Here is a 17,438-nt window from a genome sequence, read left to right as displayed (position 1 = left end):
CTTTTCCCTCACTGACCTCTCCTGCCTGCTCCTACCCCCCAGTACATGCCCTCAACCCCCTACTGTCTGTGTCTATTGGGTATGCTTATATGCATGCATACAAATCCTTTGGTTATCTATTGGGTCGGCAACTAAGTAATTGCGGATTTTTTAAAGAAAATCAAAGACAATTTTTTCATGGAACTAAATAACTTTATTCTGTAATGTATTGCCCATTTTGATCAATGACCTTTTGCCATCTTTCAGGCAGCATCATAATCCCACGTTCAAAAAACTTCTGGTTTTTATTGGCAAAAAACTGAATCAGGTACGATTTGACATCATCATCATTATTGAAATTTTTACCATTCAAGGAGTTTTGTAAAGATCGAAACAAAAAGTAATCAGATGGTGCAAGGTCAGGACTATATGGTGGATGTGGCAAAACATCCCAACCAAGCTCCATTAATTTTTGCCGAGTGACCAAAGATGTGTGTGGCCTTGCATTGTCATGTTGGAATACAACACCTTTTCGATTTGTCAATTCGGGCCGCTTTTCTTCAACTGCATTGTTTAATTTCGTTAGTTGTTCAATGTAGACATCAGAATTGATCGTTTGGTTGGGTGGTAAGAGTTCAAAGTAGACAATTCCTTTGTAATCCCACCAAACTGATAACAAAACCTTCTTTTGATGAATATCAGCTTTTGATGTTGTTTGAGTTGGTTCACCTGGCCTGCTCTACGATCTTTTCTGCTTGATATTGTTGTAAACAACCCATATTTCATCGCCAGTTATCAGTCGTTTTAAAAATGGATCATTTTCATTACGTTTCTTTAGCAAATCGCAGCTGCTAATGCGTTGCGTTAACTGTGATTCCTTCAGTTCGTGAGGAACCCATGTATCGAGTTTTTGAACATAGCCAAGTTGTTTTAAGTGATTTTCAATGCATGTATGTGATACATGAAGCTTCTCTGCAATCTCACGTGTTGTACTGTGACAGTCTGAATTGATTATTGCTTTGATTAGGGCGTCATCAACTTCAACTGGACGACCAGAGCGTTTTTCATCTTTGAGTGAAAAATCACCAGAACAAAATTTGGCAAACCAATTTTGACACTGCCGTTCTTTTAAGGCTTCGTCACCATAAACAGCACATAACTTTTTATGAGCTTGCGATGTGTTTTCCCTTTGCGGAAATAAAAAAGCAAAATATGACGAAAATGTTCCTTTTGATTTTCCATTTTTCAACGAACGCCAAACGAAAACTACAAAACAGATCAAAAAACTTTTTTTACTGATTAACAGCTGAATAGCCAACTATCAAATAACAAAATGTGTTTTACATTTGTACTATGTCTGCAAACCTAAAAATTCAACTGAAGCCACATATGTGTGAAACCCGCAATTACTTAGCTGCCGACCCAATATTACCCACCTCCCACCTTCCCCTGCCTTCCCTCTGAGATTTTACATCTGTTTGATGCTTCTATGTCTCTGTATCTATTTTTGTTCATCAGATAATGTTCATTATAGTCCACAAATGAGTGAGATCATGTGATGTTTATCTTCCTCTGACTGACTTATATCACTTAGCATAATGCTCTCTAGGTCCAGCCATGCTGTTGCAAAGGGTAAGAGTTTTTCTTTTTTACAGCAGCATAGTATTCCACTGTGTGGATGTACCACAGTTTTCTAATCCATTTATTTTCTGACTAGAGGCCTGGTGCATGAAATCCGTGCACAGGGGGGTGTCCCTCAAGCCCAACCTGAACGCTCTCCAATCTGGGACCCTCCGGGATATCTAACCAGCAGTCGGACATCCATCTCACAATTCGGGACTGCTGGCTCCCAACCACTTGCCTGCCTGCCAGCCTAATCACTTCCTAATCCCTCCCTTGCCAGCCTGATCAATGCCTAACTGTTCCCTTGCTGACCTGGTCACCCCTAAGTGCCCTCCCCTGCCAGCCTGGTCACCCATAAGTGCCCTCCCCTGCCGTCCTGATTGCCCCTAACAGCCTCTGCCTCAGCCCCTGCCACCATGGCTTTGTCCAGAAGGATGTCCAAAAGATGTCTGGTCTAATGACCCTGTTTCCTCGAAAATAAGACAGTGTCTTATATTAATTTTTTCTCCCAAAGTTGCGCTATGTCTTATTTTCAGGGGATGTCTTATCTTTCCACGTGCTAGGTCTTATTTTTGGAGGATGTCTTATTTTCGGGGAAACACGGTAGCATGTTACCCTTTTATTAATATAGATAGGCATTTAGGCTATTTCCAAATCTTAGCTATTGTAAATTGTGCTGCTATAAACATAGGGGTGCATATATCCTTTCTGATTGGCGTTTCTGAGTCTTGGGCTTACTGTGTCATATGGGAGTTCCATTTTTAATTTTACGAGGAAACTCCAAACTGTTTTCTACAGTGGCTGTACCAGTCTGCATTCCCACCAGCAGTGCAAGAGGATTCCTTTATCTCCACATCTTCGCCAGCACTTGTCCTTTATTGATTTATTGATGACAGCCATCCTGACAGGTGTAAGGTGATACCTTATTATCGTTTTGCATATCTCAGATGATTTGTGACTTCGAGCATTTTTCTCATATGTCTCTTGGCCTTCTGTATGTCTGCTTTCAAAAAGTGTCTATTTAGATCCTTTGCCCATTTTTTTTTATTGGATTGTTTATTTTCATTATGGGGGGGAAGATTTTAAATGTTTCTACATGTTTCCATAGTTTCCAGCCGTCTTTCCTTTACCAGAGCTCATGCTTATTTCTATTTTTCATTGGCTTTTATTAGTAGAAGGTGTAGCAAACAGCTTTGATTTTTCTGACACCCCCCCTTGGTATCCACCTCTATGCCAAAGGCTCTTTTCTGCAAACACCTGCACTGCCTTTTCTAGCCCTGGGGGCATCTGGGCCCACCTTCGGGGAAAGCCAGAAGTGCTGGAAACTAATCCCGCCCTGGCTGTTCTCATATAATGATGGCTGTGAGTTTTTGGATAAATACTCAGTTGCCTCAGCCCTCCATCGGAACAATGAAGAGGTGTGGTAACTCTCGGGTATGGGACAACAGTGGGCTCTGGGCGTTTCCCAGTAGGACTGAGCTCCAGTGACCCCCAGGGTTTTATAACACTCCCTTTGTTGGCTGTCTTCCATTTCTGTCTCAATTTCCCTACTGGTGTTTCCTAAAATTACTACCCAAAGAAATGATTTGCACTCAAATCTTTCTGTTAGGTTCTTCTTCTAGGCCCTAGAGTAATACACACCAAGACAGAAAGTGAATATGAAGATTTTTCCTCACCAATTATCATGTAGCAAAGGCAATATTTTATAATTCCCTTTCACAGAACAACTTTGCCAAGTCCCTTGCTTGCTCTTACCAGATGGCTGCATGTTACTCTGGGAAATCTATGAACTTTGTGGTTAGGTTTGATCTTGAGTTCAAATCCTGCCTTTGCCATTCACTAGCTGTTTGACTTGTATGACCTCACTACTAGTAAAGTTATTTTGCCTCAGTAAACCTCAGTTTCCCCATTTATAAAGAGGGATAATAATACCTCCCTTGAGAATTGTTAAGAGGAGTAACTATATAATGTATGTCAATAGCTCAGTACAAAGCTTGGCATATAGTAGCAAACCAATAAATGTCAGTTATTTGACCACTGATGGGTTACTCCACAGTCTTTACCAGTAGAATATAATGTTCTTGTCCTTATAACTTTTATCAGGAGAAATAAAGCAAATAAATACCCAGGGCATGACTATATTAAGATTCCAAGCTTCATGTGATTGCAAAACTATAGTAAAAATAACTATCAGGGAAACCTTATTTGGCTAAAAAATTTTCCAGACTACTTGTAAATTATTTTTTTGAAAAATTTCTGCTGTTCTAAAACTAAACTGAATTGTATTAATATTCCACCCTTATAGTTCTATGACAAACAAAAAAAGTTATAATAAGCAAAAAACAACCAAAATAAAATAAAACAGGGAGAAGTGTATAAAACTATGTAGCTAAGCTCTACTAGCTGAACAGAAAAGGAATTAAAATAATTTAAAAATCGTAAGTGGATGATTAAGTATAAAGAAATGAAAACTTTGCAGACTATTTAAAACCTAATCAGACTATTCAGAAACTATACAAATGGCTCGAGAATGGTGAATAGCCAACAAACTTTATAGATGAATTTGCATGTTTCTTTGTTTTTTTAGCTGCTCTCCATGCCACCCAACTCTGAGGAAAGCTTGACAGATATTGAACCAGGCTAATGCTGGCAACAGATCCAATGATGATAACCTGCTTATCACTAGATCCTTCCTACTGGGTTTGCAGTTTTGATCTGTGTCCTAGACATCTGGTAGATCTTACTGATTTTGGCACTCTAATTCCCCATTATGCACCCATTTAAAATAGTGAGTTCACAAATAGTCTTGGTAGATGCATCCAAGCTTGCCCAATAGCCTTTCACTTCTGGAGAGTGGATTCAATGTCATTGAATACAGGGTTGTCATGCATTATAGAAAAACAAGACCTTTGCATTGCCCACAGGGGCAGTGTGATCCAATGTGGTGGTGGAATGGCATACTGTCCTTGAATGACATAGGCCTCCAGAGGGAGTCTCTTCAGGTCAGTGTTGAGGCACATGTATGGGGTGGTGTGGGCAAAGCTCACACATTGCTGCCTATTCTGTACCTTCCTGACCACCTGCAAAGATGACCAGAGAGTTGAATGGCCTTCAGGGTCAGGGTGACTCCAACATGACCAGATTTGTATGTTTAACACACTAACTGATAGATTTTAAATGCCAGCAGTAGTAATGGCTTGCTTAGTTAAGTTGGGAAGCATATGCCCTGGACCTGAGACCCTATACTCTCTCATCAGATATCCTTGATGTTGAAATCACCTTTGCTAATGAGAGAGCCATACTGATAGCAGTGATTACCAGCTCAGGGGTGACCAGGATCTACCAGAAGCTGTGCTATTGTGCTGCTGTCCTTGTCCAGTTTGTCAGTAATCATAGTAAAGGTTTTAAAGATGGTGCTAGTGCATCTAGCCAATGTGGTAACTCAGCAAAATTCCCTTCTCTGATGTGGACATGCACACCTCTCTCCCCACACATCATCTTAACTGATCCACCTTTCTTTCTGATAATACTGTCAATTTTTTTCCATGCATAAGAAGCTGGATAAAGACATTTAATTCACATTCAATCATACCTTCCATCCCCCTGCAAATACCCTGCCACCTCCCAGCTAATCCGTATTGTTCTTCCTCTGGCCTTCAGCCATTTCCCTTCCCACCCACTCCCCTTTTCTTCCGAGTCTTCAGTTTTTGGTTTTCACTACTATCAGTGACCAAAGACGTGAACATTTAAAATCCAGCTTTCTAGACATGGAGATAGGTGTGATTATTAAAGGAGGCACACAAAGCACTGAGCCTAAAGGGGAAGCAATTGATATAGTTGATTAAATTTAAATGAAGAACTTAAAGCAAGCCTTAGTGTAAGAAAAGACATTTGCAACTCTTACACCTAATAAAGGACTTTTATTTAGAATAAAGGACTCCTATAAATGAAGAAACAGAAACTCTGTAGAGAAATGAGCAAAAGGCTTGAACAAGAACTACATAAAAAAGGATATACAAGTGATCAGTAAACATAATAAAATATTCTCAACCTCAGTATTAATCAGAGAAATATAAATTTAATTCTCCAGTATTCATTGAATAGACTGGAAAAAATGAAAACATCTGACATTACCAAGTATAACCTAGGGTGTGGAGCAACTGGAACTCTCATACTCTGTTGGTAGCAGTATCAATTGGCACCCTTGATTTAGGAAAGAGTTTGACATTATCTGTTGTAATTGAAGATACTTATATCCTATGCCCCTCCAATACATACTGTATAATTCCATTTATATAGCTTTCAAAAACAGACAAAACAAGTCTTTATTTTAGGTATGCATACTTAGGTGGCAAAATGATAAAACAGTGCAAGAGAGTTATTACCATAAAGTCAGGGAAATGGTTACCTCTGGGGAGGAGGAAGAAATTTGTAATGGGCAAGGAGTACACAGGGGTCTAGTGAAGGGTTGGAAGTGTTTTATTTCTTGACCAGGGGGGTAGTTACAAGAGTGTTTGGTCTAAAATAATTCATTATGCTGCGCGTTTGTGCTTCATGTACTTTTCCATATGTGTGCTGTATTTCATTAAAAGAAAGTTAAAAAAAACTCTCAGTGTTCTCTGAGAAACATTAGTTCTTGAGATTTTAAATATGCTACTCACAAAAAGTGTTCCATGGTCAAATACATTGCAGCACTGGAATAAATGAACAGGTCTTTAATAGGTCAGGGTACATTGTTAAATTCCAAGAGAGGTCAAGAGTATGCAGTGATTTATGTGACCACAGAACACTTTTCCTAAGGACTTAGGAAAAATAGATGAAAAAACATAAAGTAAGTCCCAGTTTCATGAGCCAGTTAATCCGGTCCAACTGAGGACTTTAGGAACTTTATGCAAAGCATAGAATGCAAAGATGCAAACAAATGAAGTTTTAGATGGTGCTGACCTGGAAGCCATCACTATTTTTCAAATCCTCATAATTTCAAGTGTTTACTCAACTGATCCCAAACACTGAATAGTGAGTGGTCAGCCCATTGCCATTCCCATACTCTCTGGCTATGTTTGTTCCAGTTTTCATAGACACCATGTTGACAATTGTGTGTCTGTGGACAGATGAACCACCCCAAATTCGCTCACTTCTTGTTTTATGTCAATGTCAGTTACAGTTGTCGATAGGCAAAAGCATTGTGATGGGATCCAACATCTGCCCCAATGCTGGTAATATAACTCTGCTATCACTGGAACACCATGTCTTTTAGCTTTCATTGTATAACAAATTGCCCCAAAACCTAATGGATTAAAACAACAACCACTATTCTGTGCTCTGGAAATATGGACTGGGCTCAGATGTATGAGCCTTCTACTGGTCTCAACTGGGTGTCAGTGATGTGTCTATGGGCAACTGCTAGGATATCAGCTGGCTGTTAGCTAAGGCATTCATATGAGGTCCAGCCATGAATTTTTCTCACCATCCATCAGGCAGCCCTGGTTGGGCTTGTTCACATGGCAACTATAACAAGAGTCCTAAGAGAAGCAAGAGAGAAATAGCCCCAAAGTGCAAGTGCTTTTCAAATCTTTGTTGCATCACATTTTTATTGTTCTTTTGGTTAACAGATTGCATGGCTAAGTCTAGAGTCATTATAGAAGGAGACTACACAAGGGTGTGGATATAGGGAGACTTGAACGAATTGGGAACCATTTATTAATGCATCAATCTATCAAAGGTACTTCTGGCATGATAGCGATTTGTTATCAAAACTATCTCTAAAATTATATTGACTTATGATACCTCTGATACCAGTCAGATTTACTGCTGAGTTGATTTTTAAAAACAAACCTATTCAATAGTCTTTTCAAGGAATGATCCAAGTAGGAAAGACTGATTAACATAAAGATCTATTACATTTCAAAGATATGATGAAATGCAAACAATTTCCCCTAAGAAAAGTGTGCAAGATGATTATTCGAGGAAAAATTTAATTATAACCTATAATGGCAGAGTGATTCTAGCAGATAGGGATTAACTTTAGATTACATTATTACAGAAATACAAAAACTATGACATTTCATTTAGTTTCACTTGTTTTTGTTTAACAAAATCTGTTTGTTTGTTTTTAACATGACTGTGTCTTATTTACAGTTTGACTGTTGCATATGTCAAATTATTATCTAAGACTGGACATATTAACCTGACTGTTGGGAGAGAAGTCTGTCATGTGGGTAATTATGGCTATGGGAGACAATAATGAAAAGGCAGAACAGGCCCAGACCTGCTTTCTGTTGTCGTCAGCCATTGACAGTCTATGGCTGTGACCATGCTGAGTTAGAAAGGGACTCATGTCTTCAAGTCACAACAGTACTTGGAGGTATTTTTTCTCAGAAATGACAAATCAAGGATCATCATGTGGGATTACCAGTTTTTATTTCATTTGACCACCTAGAGCAGTGTTTTTCAACCTTTTTTGGGCAAAGGCACATTTGTTTCATGAAAAAAATCACGAGGCACACCACCATTAGAAAATGTTAAAAAATTTAACTCTGTGCCTATATTGACTATATATAAAGTAATTCTCTTGAATAGGAATCAAATAAACACAAAGAAAGTATTTTATAATTACTTCATTATGAAATATTAAGTAAACAAAATAGTGAAAAATTATAAAATTCTTGTCTTGTCTGCACCTACGGCACACCAGGCAACATCTCGCGGCACACTAGTGTGCCGCGGAACAGTGGTTGAAAAACGCTGACCTAGAGCCATGGTTGGAAAACTGCGGCTCACTTGTGAGCCACATGCAGCTCTTTGGCCCCTCGAGTGTGGCTCTTCCACAAAATACTACGGCCTGGGTGAATCTATTTTGAAGACGTGGAATTAGAAGAAAAGTTTAAAATTTTTTTAAACTTTAAAAAATTTTAAGTTTAAAAAATTTGGCTCTCAAAAGAAATTTCAATCATTGTACTGTTGATATTTGGCTCTGTTGACTAATGAGTTTGCAAACCACTGACCTACGGCCACTTTCTTGTACTGGTTTTACAGTAATAAGACCACAAGGAAGGGCGGTCACCAAGAATTTTACTCTCTGGGTTCTGACATTCCATGGTAAAAATCTCCTATTCGTTTGCTTTGGATGATTTTGAAGTCCATAGATAATTTAGAATTTGATGAGGTTATAGTTTCTAAACTTTGTGTTGGTAAATCGAAATGATGATGATGATGATAGAGTAGCAGCTCTTACCCAGTTCTTCACAAGAATCATATCAACACTAATAATCTTTACAACAATCTTATTTCTATTTGACACAGGAAAAACCAGTGGCTTCGAAATTAACTTACTTGCCCAAGAACTCACAACTTGTAAATGGTGGCACCAGGATTTGAATCCAGGTCTAATCTGACTCTAAATGTAAATATAAAATGTAAGTGCCACTCTTAACTTCTCAGCCACACCACCTCCTTTTGAAAACTTTCTGGGTATGTCTGACCATCATTATCATCAACATCATCTATACTTTTGTTGAGCATTCATTCGCTGTTTGTAGTATATGCAGAACTGTGCTGGAAGTGTGGCATAAAAATGCCTCTTGCACAATAAAGTATGGGATAAACAACTTTATAAATAGCTATCTCTAGTTGGTGGTTTTGGTAAAGATGGAAAGCCATCTATATTATAAAAGGCCAGTGGCCGTAATGCCAGAACAACCAAATGACTGATCACCAGGAGATGCATGGAGTACCTTTCGGTCCCTTCCCCATGGCCCACAGGCTCTGATTGCAGCAAGGCTGGTGGCAGTTGGTGGTGGTGGGGGGGGAGGGAGAGGGCATGGCTGGTGGGCGAGGTGAGGTGTGCGCTGGGTTGCATAATTTCTTGTGCTGGGCCTCTAATACATTATAAGAACCTTGTCAATTAACAACCTGCTTTTAGTTAGAGATTTAACACCATCCACGTCCCTCAACAAATCCTGATAAGAAAGTTACTAACAAGCAGCAAAATGGAACAATTTGAGCCCTAGCCCATCTTCTCCATCATATCTACCACAGCATTTTATTGATGAAATTGTATAAAGTTAGAAAACCCAAGAGAGAGTAGGGAGTGTCCTGGATATCTCATAACTGTAACTTTAAGATACCACATCTTCAGAAATGATCTTTCATATTTATATATAGTTTGTTTCTGTTTTCAACTGGTTAAAAGCACAGACTCAGGAAACAGACTGCATGGGATCAAGCATAGAGCTACTATTTTACTAGCTGTGTGACATTGGACAAGTGAATAAATCATTCTGGCTCTCAATTTTGTCAACTGGAAAAAGGCTATGATAACAGTATTTTTGCAATTGAATTATTATGAAGGTTAAGATAATATATGTAAAACACATAATGACTGGCACTATGTGTAAGTGCTATTTAAATGTTAGCTATAAAATTACAAATTAAATTAGGTAGAGGTTTTCATTTTTTACTTTAAAAACTAATTTAAAATTTTAAGTAGATAAAGCAATTTTTTTCTGATTTCAAAAATAATATATTTTTTAAAAGTTTAGAAAACGCAGAGTCATAAAACATTTGCCTATGAACTTTAAAGCATCCCAATTCTACTAACTGAATTTATATATCAAGTCATCCAGAACTTAGTGGCTTGAAACAGTAATCAATTATTGCTTTATAATTCTGTGGCTTGGCAGGTTGGGCTCAGCGTGTCTCTGTACCCTTCTGAAGGCTTGGCTGGGGCTAGATGGTTGAGCATGGCCTCACTCAGCTGGAAGTTGGCAGGCCGTTGGCCAAGGCACCCTACTTTTCCTCTACGTGGCCTTTCCAGCAGGTTCTTCAGTTGCTGGACATTAGGCTATTCACCTATTCACATGATGGTCTCAGGGTTCCAAGTAAAATAAGAAGCAAAGCACCAAAGCCCAAGCATTTTTCAGGCCTCTGCCAGTACACACCTGCTAATGTCCTATTGGCCAAACAAGTAACATGGTTAAGTACCAATTCAAGGTGTCAATAGACAGATTACATCTTTTGATCTGAGCAGAGCCAAAGTCACATTCCAAAGGTACAGGCTACAGAGATAGATATCATTTGTGGCTATTTTTTGCAATTTGACATATAAATACTGCTAAACTTACATATACATTATATATATATATATATATATATATATATATATATGTGTGTGTGTGTGTGTGTGTGTGTGTGTGTGTGTGTGTGTGTGTGTGTATATATATATATATATATATATATATATATATGTATGTACAAATACAATAAAAACGAAATAATCTGACTATGATGTTTTGTAAATTTCCCCCCTTAATTACATACTGGGGGCATTTTAATGTCTTCATTTTAAGATATGCAAAATATTACATTATATTGATTTACTAGTATCATGACAAATTTAACAAGTCACTTACAAAACTTTTAGGTTGTTTTCCAATTTTGCAATAACTTTCTGAATATGTAGACTTTTATACATTTTTAAAATTAGTTTCTTAGTGTATATATTTTAAGCTCTGACATATTGTAAGAATACTCTACAGAAATATTGTATCCAGAGATGATATTAAAAATATTCAATAGCAGAATGAATACCTACCTTAGCACAGAATGATTACCTGAGGGTAATCTTTTTATTGCTAGATTCAGAAGTTCAGGTCACAGGGGAGAGGGCCAAGAAGCTAGGGTAGTGGGTAGTACTCAAAAGTACTGGTGGTAGGATAACTGTTATTTACCTTTACAACCATACTAAGTATCCGCCATAAAGAATTATGTGGGAATATGTTTCTCATCACCCTCTCCAACTATAGATATTCCAACTATGTTGTATCTATATTCTTTTTTTAATCCTCACCAAGAATTTTGATTGATTTTTTGACGAGAGAGAGAGAGAGAGAGAGAGAGATCAGTTGCCTCCCATACGTGCGCCAATATGGGATCAAACCCACAGCCTACGTATGTGCCCTGACTGGGGATCGAATCCACCAAGTTTTGGTGTACAGGGCAAGGTTCCAATCAACGGAGCTACCTGACCAGGAATCAAACTGTGACCTTCTGATTCATAGGTTGATGCTCAACCACTGAGCTACACTGGCTGGGCATAACTGATAATTTTATATAATTTAAAATATTTCATATGGTCAAATATTTCAAACTTTTTCTTAATGTAGTTTGTCTCTAATATCATTCTCAGATGTTCCCTATCTAAAGGATATAAAAGTGTTCACATATTTTCAGAATTTCCTGTATTAACAAAATATACATGCTTAGGCCCCAATGCAGACTTAATGAATCAGAATTTCTATAAAGATGTTTATGCTTTTAAAAAATACACAAACTTCCCTGGCCAGGTGGCTCAGTTGATTGGAGCATTGTCCCATACACCAAAAAGGTTGTCGGTTCAATTCCCGGTTGGAGCACATACCTAGGTTACAGGTTGGATTTCCAGTCTGGGCATATACAGGATCTATGCTTGTCTCTCTCTCTGAAATCAATAAAAACATATCCTTGGGTGAGGGTGAAAAAAAGATACACAAACTTACAGTCCAAGAGTATTAGTAAATACACACATTTATCTCTTCTTACTATTCAAAGCACATGAAATCGACTGAAGAAATATTAAATTAAGAATATATCTACAGAATCAATTCCAGATGGTTAAAAAGTTAGTTGTGAAATCCCAAACTTAACTTATAAAAGAACACATCAGAGAATATCTGTATTAGATAGAATTCTCTAGAGAAACAGAACTAATATTTTTACTTTTCTATCATCTATCTATCTATCTATCTATCTATCATCTATTATATAAATACTTCATAGAATATATATATATATATATATATATATATATATATATATATATATATATTAACAACTTTCTCCCTTGTCAGAGAGCTATTTTTTCTTACACGTCCGTGTTTCCTGATAAACACCAAGAAACACAGCACAAGAATATAAAAGAGACAAGTGTGTTTTAATTTAGGGTCCATAAACCTAGATATTAGCTGTGGTACCACAATATCCCAAGCCAAAATACCAAACAATGATGAAACTTTTGTTACCCTAATTTAAAACAAGCCTGATTTATTTTAAAAAAATGCAACCTCAAAACACAACACCCCAGACATGACATGGAATGTATTATATGCCTAACCAAAAAAACAAAATGCTACGCGGTACAGCGGACTTGAAAATTATCTTACTATTAATAGAAGATCTTTGTATTTGATACCTTAAGTTTTTGGCGGCTTTTGAGGACTGAAAACAAGTCGCTCCATACGTTATTACTTAATAAGGGAACTAGGTCATGAAATAGCCCTTTGGTGAATTTTTAAAAAAGAAATTAAAGAGCCCAATTCCATCATTAATAAGTCCCTGTCGCCGAGTACATTTGGCAAAGCAGCAATGTGATTAGCAAACTTCTTCTTTGGACCTGTGTGAAATTGAGAGCAACGTGGGGTACCCTGTTACTTTCATCTCTTCATCTGGAACAAATTCCTCAGATATTGTACACCAGCAACAAATATTTACTAAATCTAAAACCGTCCCTCTCTTTCCTTTCATATTTTGAGGGCCTGACACTGAACTACTGATTCAAAGGTTTGGATTGAGATCCTTTACAAACTTATCTGCCAGATAACGTTTTCCAGAGTTTAAGCAGCTATGTGATTAGCAAACTTCTTCTTTGACTAAAAACATTTTTAAAATTTTTAATTGGAAAATATTTCTACTCACCATTTCCTTTAAAAAACAGGATTTTCTTTTTTAAGAGATTACAAAAAGAAAATCTTTAGTGGGAAGAAAGAGGAAGAAGAAGGAGTATATTAGAATACACTATCAAGCAAGTTTCCCAGTAAAAATTCTGGGATCCACTGCCTCAGAATTATCCTACTGAAGGGTGAGAGAGTTGGGCACTGATCCATCATTTCTCATTAGTCATTGACTGAAGGATTTGGGGAAAGAGAGGAACAGGAGTGCCTTGGGCCTGCTGTGTCTTAGAGCAGAGAAAGTCCTCAAATAAATTTAGATTCAGGCATTCAGCCTGGCATGCAGGGAAATGATGAGTATTGACAGACATGGAAGGGGCATTTTCAAAGTCTGCTACACAGACTTATTTTTATGTTTAAGTGGACAAAATAGACTTAAGACTCTCAAAGTACAGCCTATCCATGTTCTGGCTGATTCGCTGGCACAGAGGACATAATGAATCACTGCCAAATAGAAAAACAAAAGAATCTTTAATAGGTAACTTGACCTCTGGTCAGAACATCTCATATAGTTGAGAGTAAGGACAGAGCCTTTGGTATTAAATGCCTCCAGATTAAAAGGGCAGGGAGACAGTGTTCTGAACTAAAGAAGACATGGAACAACTTATTTTAACCACTTGTCAGAGGATACATGGGTGGCTAGTGCATTCTGGAATTTGTGAGGGAGACTTACCAAATGCTGAGACTGACAAAGCCAAGCTGGGCCATCTGCATGCCAGAAATATATGGTTGCATATGTGCTACTATTTATCTGTTTGCAAAACATGCCATATGTTGACAGCCTGACATATGTTGAGCTATATGGAATATCAGTCAGAGAGAAAGAAGAGCCAGAATATAAGGAAGAGATGGAGAAGGAAAAAGATGAAAGTGAAAGAAAACCCTTGTGACTTTAGCTTTGTGGTGAATTCCTTGAGCACGAGGGGTACTATACATTTGTCATCTTTACTCCCTAGTACCTACAGTTTTTCTGAGTACATATAAAATGCTTAGTTAGTCATCTGAGGATGAAAAGACTTAAAACATGCAAGGTACTTAGAACCAGGTCTCCTCCATAGGTGTTGCATGGTAAGTGCAGATTGAATTAATGTATGAGAGGCTGTTTAGAGGTAGAGAGACTCTTGGAGTTTTATTATATCACTCTTTTACACTTATAAAACTGACTTTAGGGGGGACATGAGAATGATGGCAGCCATAGTAGCCTTGGTTCCTGGGTGGTGGAGCTTGTGCTTAGGTCTTGGGGTGTCATTCATCACCTTCTTTACCACATTGCTCTTACTGCTGCTGTCTGGACCCTATGTGTCCCTGATGCAGCTATCCCTGATGCCCTGGACCTCTCATTGCATTCAAGGGCCCTGTACAACTGGTAAGTTATGGTCTGGTAGCATACAAAATGATAAAACTCCTAGAAGAAAACAGAAGAAAAACTTCATGACATTAGGTTAGGCAATGATTACTTTGATACAACACTGTCAATGAGAACAAAAATAAATTAGATTACATAAAACTTAAGAATTTTGTTCATCAAAGTACATAATCAACAGAGTGAAAAGGCAACCCACAGAATAGGAGAAAATGTTGCAAATTATATATTTGATAAGGGGTTAATATCTTGAATATATAAAGAAATCCTATGACTCAAAAAAAAAAAAATCAAACAACAATTAAAAATGGACAAAAGGCTTAAACAGACATTTCTCCAAAGATGATATATAGATAGTTAACAAGCAAATGAAAATACATTCAATATCACTAATCATCAGAGGAATGCAAACATAAACCACACCAATTAGGATAGCTACTATCCAAAAAAAACAAACCCAAAACAAAACACCCAAAATAATATTTAATGGGCAACACAACAAAATAAAACAGAAAATACAAGTGTTGGTGGGGATGTGGACAAGTTGTGACTCTTGCCTTGTACACTGTTAATGGGATTGCAAAATGCTGCAACCACTACAAAAACCAGTGTGGTGGTTCCTCAAAAAGTTAAAAATATAACTACCATATGATCCAGAGATTTGACTTCTGGATGTATCTCCCAAAGAATTGCAATGATCTCAAAGAAACAGTTGCATACTCATATTCATAGCAACACAGTTCGTAGTAGCCAAGAGGTGGAAGCAACGCAAATGTCCATCAGTGGATGAATGGATAAGAAAATGTATATACATATAATTGAATATTATACGACCTTATAAAGGAAGGAAATGCTGTCACATTCTACAACATGGGTGAACCTTGAGGACATTGTGCTAAATACAATAAGCCAGTCACAAAAGGACAAATGTGGTGTGATTTCACTTATATGATGTATTTAAAGTAGTCCAATTAATAGATATGGAAAGTAGGATGGTGGTTACTAGGGGTTTAGGGAAGCGGGGCAAAAGGAGATTGTTGTTTAATGGGTATAGGTTTTCAGTTCTGCAAGATGAAAACATTTTGGAGACCTGTTTCACAACCATATAAATAAACTTACCTGTTTCTACTTTACAAGCTATTAGGTTCTGCCAATAGGGAGCACTAGAATAGAGTAGAAGGCTATAGAGGAAGGACATTCTCCTGTCTGTTTCCTATTCCCGTGAGCATCATAGCAGGAGCACAGCTCCTTAGCAGTACAAGTTCCTTCCTATTATAGTTAAATCTAGTTTGTAGCTTCCTAACACTCCAGATCAACTTCATTGCCACTCTCACCCCTACTCCTCCCCACCCCACGCAGGAAACAACAGCACCAGTGGCTGATGCCACATCCTCAGAGATCTGGGTCTCAACCCCATGGGACTGGGGACACCTATGCTTTGATAATTCCAACTCTTTCCTTTGTTCCCCAGCCCCAGAAGTGGTAGCTGCCTCTTGCCGGTGCTACCTCTGTGATAACTTTAGTGTTTTCTTTTTGCCTTTCAGTTACTTAATTAATAACTTTATACTCATTTAACAATTCTTTATATTGATTTTTTTTGTTAAAATAACTAGTGTCATTTCTGTCTCCTGGATAGACTTTGATTGATACATATTCCATTGAGATTTTGTATCTGTCTTCTATGAGAGTGTTGGTCTATGTTACTATTTTCCCAATACCAAAATTAGAAGTTCCTCAAATGCTAATATTATGTTACATAAACAAGTCTCCATTGATTCATTGCATCATCACTAAGGCCAAACCATGCAGCCTTTGCTTTTGTGCCAAGATATTATGAGAATGTCTTCCTTCAGTAAAGTGTCCTCCTATTTCATGGGGGGAGGGGACTTGCAGCTCTGTTAGGAGAGATGTACAACCCCGATTTCACAAGAGATGTCCCCTATCAAACTGGATAGAAAGACGGGTGCCTTGGCTCAAGTTTAAGCATTCATGAAGAACAGCTGACAGGGTTACTGAACTCTAGGCATTGTTAGCCCCTGCCACATCATTACTATATTTTGCCTCAGCCTGCAGATGGTTTACTAGTCCTTGGCTTCTTGGGCTCCCAGTGGTATAGATGGAAAGGGTCTTCCCAATCATCTGGACCAATGCCTCTCATTCTAAAATGAAGAAACTGAGCCCAGAGGTCTCATAGCCCAGTGAATAGAAAGTCAAGACTAGCAAGACAGAGTCCTGACTCCATTCTAGTTTTCCTTCCATTCTTGGCTTAAGTTTCTTACATGCCCACCCACCTGCAGCTTATCTTCTGCCTTTTTCTTGTCCATCCTTCAAGTCCCTGTACACTCTTCTAGTCCACTTGTCTCCCCTCATTCCTAGTACATACTGTGCTCCAGATGAGTTCTTCCCTGAGTATAACATTGATCCCCTTTCTTTTGGACTTTTGTCCTCATTGTTTCATCTGCCTAGAATTGCTTTCCCTTTTAATCTATCAAAGGCCCAACCATCTTGAGAGTCAATCCAAATGGGACTCTATCATATATTCTTCCCCAGAATATAAATCTGGAAATAATTTCTCCATCCTCTTTATTATTATGGCACTGTATTGCTACCAGACCACCCATTAGTTTTGCCTTGTGTTATAGCTATTTATGCTCATTGTTCTCTATAAATTATAATCTACTTGCATGCAGAAGTTATTTCATTTTTGACCT

The sequence above is a fragment of the Pipistrellus hanaki genome, assembly GCF_964339955.1.
Source record: "Pipistrellus hanaki genome assembly, chromosome: X".
Lineage (NCBI taxonomy): Eukaryota > Metazoa > Chordata > Mammalia > Chiroptera > Vespertilionidae > Pipistrellus > Pipistrellus hanaki.
Note: the sequence above shows the minus strand (reverse complement) of the source record.